Source organism: Dipodomys merriami, unplaced genomic scaffold (genome assembly GCF_024711535.1).
Source record: "Dipodomys merriami isolate MVZ:Mamm:240054 unplaced genomic scaffold, mDipMer1.0.p SCAF_256, whole genome shotgun sequence".
In the NCBI taxonomy this organism is placed as follows: Eukaryota; Metazoa; Chordata; class Mammalia; order Rodentia; family Heteromyidae; genus Dipodomys; species Dipodomys merriami.
Window position 1 is genome coordinate 405,062 of NW_027204004.1, and position 12,426 is coordinate 417,487.

Genomic DNA, 12,426 nt, shown 5'->3' on the forward strand with positions numbered 1-12,426 from the left:
TGGGTCTGATTTTCCTTGGACGACCAGTCCATCCAGAGGAGGCAGATGGGAACTTAGAGAGGGCTAGTGATGTGGAGGGGCCACTTTAAAGCCTATGGCCCTACCAAAATTCTCAGCCTCCCTTTGCTGTCCCTGAGGGAGGTAGAGGAGTGTCTAGGTGGTAGCGTCTAGAGGAGGACTAATGGAAATTCTGAAGAATGAGACACCATAACCTGTGTGCCAGTGGCTCATGCCTATCATCCCATGCCTATCATCCTGGCCCCTCGGGAGGCTGAGATCCAGAGGATCTCATTTCCCAGCCCAGGCAGGAAAGTACCACGAGAGCCTCATCTCCAACCCAACTGGAAGTGGAGCTGTGGCTCAAGTGGTAATGCACTGGCCTTGAGGAATAATAAACATCAGAGACAGTACCCAAGCCCTGATTTCAAGCCTCTCAACCCAAAAGAAAGAAAGGACGAAAAAAAGGACGAGAGGACGAAAGGAAGAAAGAAAGAAAGGACGAAAGGAAGAAAGAAAGAAAGGACGAAAGAAAGAAAGAAAGAAAGAAAGAAAGAAAGAAAGAAAGAAAGAAAGAAAGAAAGAAAGGACGAAAGAAAGAAAGAAAGAAAGAAAGGACGAAAGAAAGAAAGAAAGAAAGAAAGAAAGAAAGGACGAAAGAAAGAAAGAAAGAAAGAAAGAAAGAAAGAAAGAAAGAAAGAAAGAAAGGACGAAAGAAAGGACGAAAGAAAGGACGAAAGAAAAAGAAAGAAAGAAAGAAAGAAAGAAAGAAAGAAAGAAAGAAAGAAAGAAAGAAAGAAAGAAAGAAAGAAAGAAAGCCACCCCTTCTTTGCTTGTAAGAGATGGTGAAGTAGTAGGGGTGCTGTGTTTGGGAGAACAGGTGCTGGCCTCACTGTACAGACATTTCTAAGAACTCCCCAGGTTTGTCCCAGTGTGAAGCCACAGCATAGTGGGCAGTGCCTTACGAAGAACTCCAGAGGTCGTGGCCTGTGGCAGGCAGGGACTTGATGAATGGTATCAGGTGTGGGATGGTAGAGGCTGAGATCTGAGGATCGCGGTTCAAAGCCAGCTTGGGCAGGAAAATCTGTGAGACTTTATCTCCAGTGAACTGCCAGAAAGCCAGAAGTGGCACTGTGGCTCCAGTGGTAGAGCACTCACCTTTAGCTGAGGAGATGAGGGACTGTGCACAGGCCCAGAGTTCAAACCCCATGACTGACAACCAAAAATAAGGTAGCTGAGATTTCTGTATAGTGGTATGTACATTTAGGAAATGCCAAGCTATGTTATGAGCCACTCCAGACTTGTGAGAGGCCCTGAGTTTTGTCTACAGTTGGTCTGAGGATAGTAGTGCCATCTTCTTGAGTGTGGGATGGTCAGGGTGCTCAGGGACTGCTGAGGCCTTGGGCTACCTGTGTGCGTGTGTGTGTGTGTGTGTGTGTGTGTGTGTGTGTGTGTATTTCCCTCATCTTATTCTGTCCCCTCCCTGAGCTGCCTCTTTCTGATCTCGGATATTGCCCCTCCTCCACACTGACCTTCCCCTTTAGCCCCTTATCAGGGTCAACAATGATTCCTAAATTGCCAGAGGCCTGGATTCCAACTTTTCTTTAGGGCCCAAGTCCGGCCTGTCCAAATCTTTGGGCGCCTCCCGGGGATTCTGGATCAGCAGGGCAGTCTGGCATAAGTTGTCCCCTGCCTCTGGAGGAACCTTAGTCATGTGATATCCTGTCCTTTTCCTCAGCTAAGCCTCTGGCTCACATCCCTCCCTGCATGCTGGCAGTGGAGTGGGGGAAGGAGGGTTTGTGGTGGCTCTGGCCAACTCGAGCTTGATAGCTGACAAAAGGCTGCCCAAGCAAGGAGGATCCGGGGTTACATGGGATTTGAGGTCAAGGTGGCTTGGAAGTATCCATCGGTGTCTAGGAAATGTCAACGTACATTGTAGCAGCAAAGTCTATCTTCCCACCCCAGCTTGGCCTCTCATGTCCTTCTAGACAATTCTGGATGCCCAGAATACAGATGCTCACAGTTTAAATTCTAGGTCCAGGAAACTGGGGGGATTAGAGACTAGTATGGCCAATACATAAATGTTCTGGGACATTAGCCTTGACCTGGCTATGCCCCCCTTGTTGTACGTTCACTTCTTAATCCAGTGCTGGGCACACACTGGCCACTTGTGGCAGTTCTGTGAAAGCAGCAGGAATGGAAGTGAGATCCACGGTGACCAAAATCTGGATTTATGGCCTGATTAGGGGTGGAGTGGGGGCAAAGGGTGTCTTAAAAATTCTTAGAGCTGGAATTCAGGGCCTAGCCACAGTCTCTGAGCTTCCTTTGCTCAAAGCTGACACTCTACCACTTGAACCACAGCCCAACTTTCATCTTTTTTAGTAGTTTAGTGGAGAGAAGAGTCTCATGGATTTTATTGCCTGGGATGGCTTCAAGATGTCATCCTAAGAGCTCAGCTTCTGAAGTAGCTAGAATTGCTGGTATGAGCCATTGGGCCCTGCTAAGGATATTTGTGTGTGTGTGTGTGTGTGTGTGTGTGTGTGTGTGTGTGTGTGTGTTGTGTGTGTGTGTGTGTGTGTGTGTGTGTGTGTGTGCGTGCGAGTTTGCATGTGTGCGGGTGTATGTGTGAGGTTACCGGCTTGAACTCAGAGCCTAGGTGATATCCTTTGGCTGGTTTGTACAAAGTTGGTGCTCTACCACTTGAACTACAGTACACATCAACTCCCTGCAGCCCCTGACTGTGTGGAGAACAAAAAGCTCAAACTTGATCCTATTTCAGGGGAAGGTATGATTCTTGTGAAGCCTGGAGGAGTAGGGTTGGGGTAAGAGGGGTAACTGTACATGGGTGCTAGACTGAGAGAGAGGCACTCTGTCTTTAGCCAAGAAGGACAGTGTGGCCAGGTGCTAATAAGTCATGCTCTCATATTCCTAGCTACTCAGAAGGCTGAGATCTGAGGATTGCCATTCAGAGGCAGCCCAGCAAGAAAAGTGTGTGAGACTCTCCTCTCCCAATAACCACCCAAAAGATGAAAGAAAAGCTGTTACTCAGGTGGTAGAGTGCTAGCCTTGAACGAAAAATCTGAGTGACAGAGCCCGGGCCCTGAGTTCAAGCCCTAATACCAGGATGCACGCACACACATAAAGTGGTAATGATGAGCTCAGCCAGAACTGGGGGCAGTCCTGAGGCATAGTAGTAGTAAACTCTTAAACCAGTTCAAGTGGTTTCTCCCTAAGTCCTTCTTGGGCTGAGGGGAATGGCCATGGCAGTAAGTTTGATGGAACCTGCTGCTCCATCCATGCACGGGGCCACAGGGCCAAGGGAAAAGACACTACGGATGCTCCTTTGTAGTAGGTCAATGATTGCAGACCATCTGCCCCCGAGCACTGGTGCGGAAAGCAGGGCTCTGAGCCCTGGGACTCCTGGGATAGCAACTGCTACAAGCAGCAGCCAGCTACCTGCGGATTTGTGAGCACACAAGTCTTTCATGAGCCCAACTCAACACCCTCTCGGGGTGTGCCTGACAGATTTGCACTCTTGTGATACCACATGAGCAGGCGTTACCAGCAATGCCATCTTGCAGCTTCTGGCCCTCCTTGGCCCAAACCGTGGTCTGAGAAGTTGATTTACTGCTCAGATCCACACTGCACCCATGACAGATGCCACTGATGACCTGGCATATGACCTCCGTTCTCCAAGGCTAGACACTTTTCTGATAATGTGGCCCACTCTGTAGGCAAAGGCCTCCAAATGGCCTGCTCTCAAAACTTGTAGGACACCTAGACATTGGGAGAAACTCGGGGGCCCACAGGAAAGTAGGCTGACTAAAGCCAAAAAGTGAGTTCCAAGCAGGCAAGGGCAGTTGGTCATGGGACTGGAACTCTGGGCCTGGGTGCAGTCCCCTCAGCTCTTCAGCTTATTGCTTGAGCTAGAGCGTCACTTCCAGTTTTCTTGTGCTTCCTTGGAGATAAGAGTCTCATGGACTTTCCTGCCTGGGATGGCTTTGATTCATGCTCCTCAGATCTCAGCCTCCTGAGGAGCTAGGGGGACAGGCATGAGCCACCGACACCCAGCTAATCTGGCCATTCATCACAGTGGACAAGGAGCTCCTGAAAGCTTTTTTTTAAATGCAATTATTGGCCTTGAACTCAGGGTCTGGTCTCCAGTCACTTAACTTTTTCCCTCAAAGCTGGCACTCTACCACTTGAGCCACAGCACCATTTCTGGCTTTTAGTAGTTCACTGGCAAGAAGATTTTCACTAACTTTCCTTCCCTGAGCTGGCTTTGGTATGCGGTCTCTGATCCCAGTCTCCTGAGTAGCTAAGATTTAAGGGGTTGAGCCACTGATGGCTTTGGGTTAGAAGCTTTTCTTCTTTTTTTGGGGGGGGGGTCAGGGTGGGTCCGGTCATGGGCCTGAACTCCGGGCCTGGGCACTATCCCTCAGCTCTTCAGCTCAAGACTAGCGTTCTAACACTTGAGCCACAACACCTCTTCTGGTTTTATTCTTTTTGTTTATGTGGTGCTGAGGAATCGAACACAGAGCCTCAGGCATGCAAGGCAAGTGCTCTACCACTGAGATACCTTCTCATCCCAGAAGCTTTTCTTAAGCAGGTGTTCATCCCGGCATTTTCCCTCAATGCAAAGGAGGCCTAAGGGTGCTGTTAAAAGTAGGCTTCCAGCCACAGGAAATGGGTGGGCTCCATGGTGAAAAGAAAAGCTAATCTTCCCCCTGGGTCCCATTCTGGGACTCCACCCTCAAGAACAAACCTTGACTCAGCCTTGAATGTCCTGCAAGACTTATCTGAAGCCACACAACCTTCATTCCACCCACACCACCTGCTCTACACCACACCTCAGGACCTTTGCCCATTCTGTACCTTCTGCCTGAGGCTCTCGGTCCTGTTCCAAGACTTAGAACTCCTGTGGAATTTTGGCACTGGTTATATCACCTCCTGGAGCAAATCTTTCCTTCTTTTCTCTCTCTAGAGGTAGAACTTGTGCAGGTTTACTGGCAAATTCTCCATCTTGGGGTGTGTGTGTGTGTGTGTGTGTGTGTGTGTGTGTGTGCGTGTGTGTGTGTGTGTGTGTGTGTGTGTGAGTTCTGGGGTTTGAATTCATGGCCTGGACGCTATCTGTTAGCTTTTCTGTTCAAGTTCAGCAGTCTACTACTTGAACCACAGCTCTACTTCTGGTTTTTGGGTGTTTAATTGGAGAAAAGTGTCTCATAAAGACTTTCTTGCTTGTAATTGTGATCCTCAGATCTCAGCCTCCTGAAAAGCTGAGATTACAGGGGTGAGCCAACAGCAGCTGCCCTCTACCTCTTACCTTTCACCATGGCCCTCCTGAGACCCAGAAGAATATGTCTCACCAGGCTCACATTTTTTTTTTTTTTTTTTTTTTTTTTTTTTTTTTTTTTTTTTTTGCTGGTCATCGGGCTTGAACCCAGGTCTGGGCATGTTCCTTAGCTTCTTTTGCTCAAGGCTAGCCACAGTGACACTTTTGGCTTTTTCTGTTTCTGTAATTCTGAGGAATCGAACCCAGGGCTTCATGCATGCTAGGTAACCACTTTACCGCTAATCCACATTTGCAGCCCAAGGCTGACTTGTAACAGGAGTTATGATGGTAGGATTTATTGGCTTACCATATTTGGCATAGAAATCGCTGACTATTTCATATCTTTGCCAAGATTTTGGACCAGTTTGTGACTCTGCAGTGAGGAATGATGAATGAGTGAGAGCCACCAGGCCCTAGAGGTCTAGGCTCACATAGTACATAGGGATAGATAATATGGATACAGAACCTTCAAAGACTCCTACAGCCTAGGAACTCTGAGGGCTTGTCCCAGCTTGCCCAAGTTGGGTGGGCTGAGCATGGGCAACCTGCTGAATACCCATCATCCATACATCATCCATCCATACACAGAGACATAGAGTGATTGTCTCCTTTTTGGGGAGGGGGGAAGTTCCCTGTTTGTACTATGAGCCTAGGCCCTGTCCCTGAGCTCATTTTGCTCAAGGGTAGCACTCTGAAACTGGAGCCACAATCCCCCTCATGTTTTTTTTTTTTTCTATTGATCTGTTAGAAATAAGAGTGTTACCGACTTTCCTGCCCTGGCTGAATTCAAAATGGCATTCTGTACATTCTCAGCCTCCTGAGGAGCTAGGATTCCAGGCAGGAGCCATTGACACCTGGATTTCTTTTCTTCTTTTTTTTTTTTTTTTAGTTGTGACAATCTGAAATCTTCAAGGAGTCATTCCAATGGTTTGCATTCAAAGTAAACTACACAGGCTTGGAGTTCGAATGCTAGGACTGCCAACCACAAATGGAGGGAGATCCTGACAAACTCATTCCTATTCATGTGAATGCTAATGGAATGTTATAAAAGTAATAATTAAATTTGCAGTTGATTCATGATTCTATTTTAGAATGCCACACAAATATTATTGGATTTATATCTTCCATTTTAGCACCATGGTATGATTCCCCTAATGGACGGATATTAACTAACTTTTAATGATTGCTTTTTTAAGTATTCAAACATGATACTTCATTAAATGGTGGCATAATGTAATAACTAATAATTGGTAATAATATGTATATATATATATAATTTAATATCCTCACATTCCCTCTCTCTCTTTCTTTATATATATATATGCATATATATATATGTATGTATATATATATATATATCTTTATACTGAGAGAGAGACACATACACATATACATATCTATAAATGTATATATTGGGCACTACTGTGGCTTGATCAAAGGTCCACAGAATTTCCTGGCAGCTCAGTTTCCTGGAGGCTGGTGTGTTAAGAATGTGACTCCATTTATGGATTGGGCATTGTAGGCACTGAGTTCAAATCCCAGCATGGCCAAAAGTTCATTTGTGGAGTAAGAAGACAATTTTGACACATTTTTTTCCTTCTCTGCGAATGTCCTGGGTCTCAGTACGATGTATAATACATATGCAAATATAATCTATGTGATATGATGTAATAAATGAAGTGTTATACGTGTAATAATACTACATAAATAAGAGTAATAAACATCATACGCAGTAAACTCATGTATGTAAATAGATCTCATATACGAATATTATTTTTTTCAGTGCTAAGTCTTGAATTCAGGCTCTAGGAAGTGGTCTTAATTTCTTGTCTTCAAGGACGGTGAGCTTCCCCTTCACCCACAATGTCACAGAGTTAACCAGGTCCCAAGTTCAAATCCCAGGCCTGCTAGAAAACTGGTGTAAATTCCAAGCCAGAGCCTTATTCTTATTATTTATTTATTTATCGGCCAAGCACGTGGCTTGAACTTAGGTCTTGGCACCTCTCCCACAATCAACCCTGGGATTTTAGGACCCAAGTTCAAATATTGGGGCGGCAAAAAAAAGAAAAAAGGAAAAAACAAGGTGAAGGATAAAGTTCAAGTTGATATTGTTTTTTTTCCCCTTTGTATTGTGACCATCCTGGTTCTAAATGACAAGGCCCAGAAAGTGCCTTTGCATTACTCGTGACCTTGCATTGCTGATGTTTGGGGGGCTATTAGGGAAGCCATAGCCAAAACCAGCAACTTGGGCCTGGAGGTCTAATCCCGGGACTTCCACTAATGAATGGTGGGAGGTTCTGAGAAACCCATTCTGATGATATATCCATACAAATGGAATGTTATAAAAGTAACAATTAAATTAGTAGTGTATTGTTTTCATACTATAAAATTTTACACAATTATACTACATTGAATAATTTTCGATTAATACTTTATTATGTATTCAATCATGATAATTAAAAAAGGAAGGAATAATTTAGTTGTCAATAATTAGTAGTAATATGGTATTTGCAATTTCATAATATAGACATCTCTCTTAGTTTATACATATACATCTATCTATCTATCTATCTATCTACCAATCTACACATTTATCTGTTTATACACTTGTCACTCCTGGGGCTCAGTGGTAGCCTGCTCCCCTAGTGCATACAAAGCCCTGGGTTCAATTCCTCGCTACCACATGCACAGAAAAATCCGGAATTTGTGCTGTCGCTCAAGCAGTGAGCACTAGCTTTGAGCATAAAAGCTTAGAGACTGTGTCTAGACCCTTACACAAGACCCAAGACTGGCACCAAAAATAAAAAAAAAATAAAAGATATAAGGATAGGACTGCAAATATCTCATCACAGAGCAAGCTGGGAGTCTGGTGCTGACAGCTGCTATCTAATCTGACTTAGCCAGAGGTAAACTGCTGCAACCCAGCTCCATGGAATCAGATGCTGCTGGCCACTCACCCCTATCATCCAAGATAGTCCAGGGATGAGATCTGACACTGGTGGCTTTAGAACCCAGTCCTGGCAGGAAGTCTGTGAAACTGAGCTGTGGCTCAAAGTTTTAGAGCTCTAGCCTTGAGCTAAAGGTCTTAGGACAGTAGCCCCAAACTTTGAGTGCAATCCCCATGGCTAACTCCCCCCTAAAACAACCCCACCCCTTTCAACCATTAGATGTGAACTTTGTGCAGTTTGTGACGTGTTTCTGGAAAAATGGTAATACTGATGAAAACACCCTAATTCTAATGACAGCTTGTGGGATACAGCTATGTGATGAGTCCTTCTTGAGCTGTTGTGTGCTGAGTCCTTCATGGGGTGCATTCTTTCATCTGGTCCTTGTAAAAGCTCCACAAGTAAGATGATTGTGCAAATGAGAAAGTTGAGGCTCAGATATGTCCCCATGTCAGGGCCAAAATTATGTAAGTACTGAAATCTAGTGACTTGTCTCCTACTGACAATCGGTTTGGTTAAGTTTTCTTGGTCATAAATATTGAACGCAGGGCACTGACCTTTCCTTGTTGGGTTCATGGCTAGTGACCTATCACGTGGAGTCAAGGACCCTAAGCATCTGTAGCTGTGGTCTGTCATCCTGCCTACTCAGGAAGCTGAGATCTGACAATTTGGGTTCAAACTATCTCGGACACAAAAGGTCCCATGAGACTATTATCTCTTACTCACCATTTAGCAATTTGAAATGGAAGCCAGGTGCCACAGACTCACTCCTGTCATCCTAGCTGCTCAGGAGGCAGAGAGCTGAGGATCAGGGTCCAAACCAGCCTGAGCAGGAAATTCCTTGAGATGGTTATCTACAGTGAACCACCAGAAAGCCTGAAGGGGTGCTGTAGCTCAAGGGGTAGAGTGCTAGACTTGAGCTGAAGTGCTCAGAGACAGCACCCAGGCCCAGATTTCAACTCCTCCAACTTACAAGAAAAGAAAGCAAGAAACCTGAAATGGAGTGCTGAGAATGTGTCGTAGGGGTAGAGTGCTTTGCATATATGAAACCCTGTGTTTGAATCCTCAGTACCACATCCCTAGAAAAAAAGCCTGAAGTGTCTCTGTGACTCAAGTGGGAGAGTGCTATCTTCGTACAGGAGAAACTCAGGTATAGTGCTCAGGTCCTGAGTTCAATCTCCAGGACTGCTTTATGCGCGTAGGCACACACACACACACACACACACACACACACACACAAACACACAAACACACACACATGAAGATAACAGATGAGAAGCTGTGACTCCAAATGGTTAAGCAAAGTGCTTCTGCTCTGAGCTCATGATTAGCACCCTGGTCCTGTGTTCGACCGCAAAACCTAGCCACCCAGGGCCCAACTAGGAGAGGTCAAAGTTTTCAAAACCTGATGAGCTTCACCAGCCCTAGATGACCAGAAATGTTGTGATATTACACATGTACTTAGATTTAGCAAGCTTCTGGAAAACTAGGGATGCACCATTGCCAATAATGAATCATTTCATTAGGTTCAGCTCCCTAGTTGTCTGCCAGAAGGACTCTTGATTTAATTTTAGCAATTTGTTTCAACACAGGGACATAGTCTAACAAAGACAGGATAAGTGCAGGGAACTTGGCCTGCCACGGGAGGTGGAACAAATGAAGGTTTCCTGTCAAAAGAGAGCACTGGGAGAGAAAGAGCTTGAGTTACAAAGAGGCCTTTTTCTCCAGGACTTCAGAGCCCACCCACATTCATCCTCATTAATTGCCCCTGGATGAATTGTTTGTTTCGCAGCAGTACAGGAGTGAGGCTTTTTGTCTGCCTGTTCCAACAATGAGGCAGATATCCTCCAGCAGCCTGGGGTAACCCTCGGCTTCACTGGGAACAGTGAGGAGAGCCTCTGAACATACACTGTCTTGAAAGCACTCTCTGGCCTATGAAATCATTCTATTCAAAGCAAATTTCCTAGCTGGGTGCCTTTCTTCATAGAGACTGGATGTTCACCAATAGAAATACATGCATGCATACACAGACACATGGAATTACTGGCTCTATTTTTGTGTGGCAGATCCTGAGGCTTGAACGTTAGCCTAGACATTTTCCTTGAACTGAGTTTGCTCAAGGAAGCATTTTATTGTGTCTTAAACCATGATTACCCTAGGATAGGGTGCAGCTTTTACACCCACAGATGATCCAGGGATCCTAGGGCCCGAGTTCAACTCCCAGCACTGGCAAAAAACCATCAAACCAACACAAACAGAGAAGGAAAAAACCAGGAAGTTTTACACAACCGTTTTACCTTTGTTTCCTTTGCACTTGACCATCCTGGGTCTCAGTGACTCAGCTTGAAAATTGAAAATTGAACGTGACCTTGCATAGCTGAAGGCTGGTGGGCTGTCATTGAAGCCTGAGCCCAACCCACACACCTAGACCCTGAGTTGGATCCTGGGACTGGCACCTACTCACTGCTGAAGATCCTAAGATAATCATTCCTATGTTAAGGAACACTAATAGAATGTTTAAAATGTCCTAATTGAATTACCAATTAGCTAGTCATTCTAGTATAAGATTGTCTGCAATAAATACAGGCCATTGATTAATTTAATACTTTATTGTCTTCTATTGTGATTAATTAATGGAGGCATAATTTTAGACCAAATAATTTGTAGTAATAGAATATATAAAAATAAGATATAGACATCAATCTTTATATAGAGTTATACAATATAATCTACATAAATACCTATCTGTCTCTGTATACATTTATAGATGCATATACATATGTAAATACACACACACTTCAATCTACACATCTATATGTTTATATATTGGCCACTCCTAGGGCTTGATCTCAGGTCCTCAAATTAGCCCAACAACTTCACTTGCATCAGACTGGTGGGCTAATATTGACCATTCATGAAGTGGGCCTTCTAGGCCCTGAGTTCAAATCATAGAACTGCTTAAAACTTAATCCTGGTGGAAGAAGCCAACAGTCTCACTTATTTTCCTTATTGGTGAAAATCCTGGGTCTCAGGAATGATGTATAATATATTGGCAAATCTATATCCTCTGTAATAGGATGTAAAAAATGTTATTATATGTGTAATTATACTAACTAAAATACATAATAAATAAATAAAACACAAAATAAAATGAATAACTACACTAACTGCAATATGCAGTAAACATGTGCATGTAAATATAAACCATAGATTTAAAATGTATATGAATGCTAGGACTAATTCAGGCCCTGGAAACAGGCCTGACTTTCTTGACTTCCAGCATGGTGAGCTTCCCTTTCCCCCACTATGCTGCAGATTTACCCGGACCCTGAGTTCAAATCCCAGTTCTGACAGAAAAAAATGGCATGAATTCCAAGCCTCAAAATTATAAAAATATTTTTAATGTATGAATATATGTATGTATGTATGTATGTATGTATGTATGTATGTATGTATGTATATATGTATGTATGTATGTATGTTTATATGTTTTTATTTTGTCAAGGACAGGTCTTGAACTCAGGTCGTGGCAAAACTGCCTCAGCTTCGATCACTCTAGGCTAGGGTGCAGCCACTGGACCCACAGCCAAACCTGGATCCTGGGCCCCAAAGGCTGACAGGAAAAAAGTATAAAACGACGCAGGCAAAAAAAAAAAAAAAACAAAAACAGCAACTTGTAGATAGCTGCAGGTTTTACATTTGCTTTCTTTGCAAGGTGACCTTTCTGGGTTTGAATAACCTGGCTGAAAAGTGTTGGTAACCTGGCATATCTGAAGGCTTGCGGGATTCCAGGGAAGCCACAGGTCAACATAAGAACATAGGCCCTGGGTTTGAAGCCAGGTCCTGACCTCTACCAATGGAAGGAGATCCTAAGGGTCTCATTCCTATTCATAGTAATACCATTGGAAGGTTGTGAATGTCAAGGTTGAATTAGTTGTTCCTGAATGATACCACTATAAAATTAGAGTGATTTTAGGAGGCCAATGGATTTTAATGAATATTTTTGACACATTAAAACAATACTATTAATTAAATGGACACAATAATTCCAGGACAGTGATTGATTTAATTAATAATTCATTAAGGATGAGAACAATATTAATTACATGGAGGCACAATAAATACCTAAGATTTGGTAGGAATGTAGCATAT